Here is a 3,987-nt window from a genome sequence, read left to right as displayed (position 1 = left end):
ATGACAAAGTTGCACTTTTGGCCATTCAGCTTTCCTGTCACGTAGACACTATGTGTGCTTGGCATTTTACACCTAGCTGTTGGGCCTTTCATGATGGGGGTTGGTGGGCGTCCCTCAACACCAACCACTACTGGTTTTCCCGAGGCTGACTTATTGGTAATATTCTTTTTACACTGGCTCCTCATATGTCCTTGCTCTCCACAGTTCCAACAACCTTTCTGGGTAGCAGCCTTTCCTGCTGTGGCATCTTCCCTGTGTTGAAGTTGCCGGCATTGAGCTCTCCATGTGCCCTGGTTTGTTACAGTGCCAGCAAAGTCCCTCAATTTCTCTGAAAGCTGCCCTTTCCTGGCCTTGAATCCTGATGATTGTACCAACCTTGGTACCTCTGTGCTGGACTTAATGTAGAATTCGAATTCAAGAGCTTTGGCCATTGCATCCTGCATAGTAGAGGGGTGTGCTTGCTTCACTTGTATCTTCAGTTGTGGAATGTCTAAAGCATCTACAAACTGATCCCTCAGCAACAACTTGAGGAGATCGGTTGGTGCAGTTGGGTAGGCCTTGTATGCCATACTTTCCACATCCTGTGCCAGCTCTTGCAGGCTCTCCCCTTTAGCATGGACTCTAGTCCTAAACCTAGGTCTGTAGACTTCGGACTGATTTTGAGTTCCATACCTGAGTTCTAGAGCAGCTTTGAGTGCTCTATAGTTGTGCCTGTCGTCTGCTGACAACTGTCCAAGTATTTCCAGTGGTTGACCCTTCAAGCTCGTTGCCAGTTATACTGCTTTCTGCTCCTCTGTCCATCCATTAATTCCTGCCAGGAACTCACATTGTGCTCTATATGCTTCTCACAGTGCCTTCCCATCGAATTCCTGTGGCTTCCTTCGTACTAGATCACTCCTATTGCTGACACCCATGTCTGGAATGTGACTTCTGACAGAACTGAAGATGTCTGGATTAGGGTTCAGCTGCGGGGTCTGGAAGGGGCTTTCTGTTGTCTGAGGCTGATTAGGTCGATAGCTAATATATCCTCCCCGTGTAAAAGACAGTAAATCATCCTTTAATATATTTAATTCGCTTTGAAATTTACTAATGTTTTCCATGTGTGTGCTCTGGCTTTCTCTCAACTGTTGGAGACTTTCTTCTTGTTTATTTTCTTTCTCTTCCAACCACTGCTGTAGTCTCTCTTCTTGTTTCTTTTCTTTTCCCCCCAACAACTGCTGTAATCTCTCTTTTTTATTTTGCTGTTTGAACTGCCACTGTTGCAGGTTTTCTTGCCACTTCTATTGTCTCTCTTCTTGTTTCTTTTGTTGTTCTTGTGTTGCTGCCATCAAATCTGCTAAGCTGTAGTTTGATTTGACACTTCTCGTTTCGATCTTCTTCTTTTTTTGTCCCACTCTCTGACACCAATTTGTTACGTATCTGCTTGTTTGTTTGTTTCTGGTAGAAATTCTTTCCGAGGAACTTCAGCGATACAAGTCCTTTCTTGATTAAACCAGTTTACTCTTTCTCGATACAAACTTTTAGTACACAGAAGTTCCATAACAAATATGAACAGAAGAAAGCTATTGGAATTCATAGAAGAAACAAATGTGACATTACTAAATGATAAAACACCAACATCGTATGTATGTGTATGGAAGTAGTGAAATACTTGATTTATGTTTATACTCCTTTGATATAAGCTAAAAGTTTCTTAAATTTAGAGTAGGGCAAGATATCAATCGCTATCACTTGCCAATATAGTTTGTCTTCAGTCTCACCCCCCATAAAAACAATCCCTAAAAAACTGAAAAATTTAATTATAAAAAGACAAACTTGAACAAATACAAATGACTATTAGATCAAGTACTATCAAAACAAATTATCGTTACTGCAATAGAGCAGACAGAAATTGATGCAGACTTTCAAGCATTTACCGAGAGCCTTACCAAAACAGCTAAAGAAACAATACCGACACACAAACACTTAGCAATAAACTAATAATAAAGACAATACATACAAAACAAAGACCCAGCAATTAAGACACAAATAAATGCTACAAGAAATACAATAAAAACAGAAGTGAAACCTTTAAAACAAGAACAATGGAACAACTGCTGATCACAACAAAATATCAAAACTGAATTGAAATTGTTCTGGACCCATCTAAAATGATTCATAAATGGAGAAAAAGCAACACATAAATATTCACCACTAGAAATCAATAATATAGTAGCACACACACACATACACAAAGATAAAGCAGGAGCATTCAAAGAACAATTACAGAGCACCTTTGGAACACATCATGAACCAGGCATGAATACTCACTTCTATAATGAAGCATACCAATTTGTAACAAAAAACAAAGAAATGCACAAACCACTTTTCCCAATAAATATAAGTAACATTAAAGCAACAAATGACGAAACAAATAACTACAATACAACAGAAAATGTAGCTAAAGAAATAACAGTAACAGAAGTTCAACAGGCAATAAAAGCAACAAAAACAAAGCTCCAGGAGAAGATGATATACAAGCCATCCTCCTTAAAAAAGGCACTAAGAAATTGATTGAACACCTCACAGCACTTTTTAATCTATCATTAAAATCAGGATATATTCCAGTTTCTTGGAAGCAAGCAAACATTTTAATGTTCCATAAAGAGGGGAAGCCAGCCAATAAACCAATCAGCCTGACTAGCACAATAGGAAAAATACTAGAATGAATAATAAGCAACAGACTATCCACAGTTCTGGAAATAACTTCAAAATTACCCAAAGTACAAAACGAATTCAGGAAGTACAGACAGACCATCTAGTTAAACTCATAGAATCAATAATAGAGAGCTTTAACAAATAACAATGGACTGTCACATATTTTCTCGATATTGAAAAAGCATTCTACATTGTATGGCATAATGATCTTATGTTTCGTATGTCAGAAATGGAACTACCGCATAGTATTATTTACTGGCTATCCAACTCTGTAGAAGGAACCTTCTTGGAATTTTTTATTCCTGAGGCAGGTGTCCCACAAAGAGGAGTAGTTAGCCCTACTCTATTCATCATGTACGTTAACAACATGCCCTAAATGATCTAAACCATGGGTATTCATCGCAGTTCACAGATGATGTAGCAGTTTGGAAAAGTGCTCCCACCCCATCGCAGCCACAAATATCCAACCTCAATTAAATAGAATAACAGAACCCTGCCAAAAATATCGAATTAATATCCATGTACCTAAGACACAACTGGTCGTTTTCGCATAATTAACTAAACATAAAAAAGACCCTCCAGAACCGTATATGAACTGAGCACTTCTCCAGACAAAAACATTAGATAAATTCCTAGGTCTAACTTATGACACAAAATTAACATGGATTGAATGCATAAACAATATAAAAACCAAAGTTTGGCAGTGTATGGACTATGCAAGGAGTCAAACAGAGCAACAGCAGAAAACATAGTAAAAATTATTCAAAACATACATATGACCAGTAATAGAATATGCAGCACCAGCTTGGATAAATATAATACCAAAACAAATTAAAACTAAATTACAAACACTACAGAACACACTACTTACAACGACATACAGAGTACCTAGATCAACTTTCTCAGCATCTATGCACAATTAAGCAAATGTAGAAATACTGTTACGACAGCGGAGGTCACGTGACGCTAGTAACACGTCATGCGCTTCTCGAACGTTCACGTCCCTTCCTGAAATCTCGAGAGCCTACTAGATATGGGGTAGTCTTATATATATAAACCGGTAAGAACTGACGGCAACAAAGTAATGTGTAACTGAACTGCAGACAGAGAGAGAGTATTGTTGAGTGGAGCACGTGAGACGTTTGTTGTGAATTATAACATTTGTTACAGCGCGACTGTGGAAATTAAGTGTATGGCAAAGTTGTATTCAGAAAGAATAACCAGTTTTATTTAAGAAAGGACTTGTATCGGTAAAGTCCTTTCTTAAATAAAACTGGTTTATTCTTTCTG

The sequence above is a fragment of the Limulus polyphemus genome, unplaced genomic scaffold (assembly GCF_000517525.1).
Source record: "Limulus polyphemus unplaced genomic scaffold, Limulus_polyphemus-2.1.2 Scaffold8132, whole genome shotgun sequence".
Taxonomy (NCBI): domain Eukaryota; kingdom Metazoa; phylum Arthropoda; class Merostomata; order Xiphosura; family Limulidae; genus Limulus; species Limulus polyphemus.
This window is presented reverse-complemented; position numbering follows the sequence as displayed.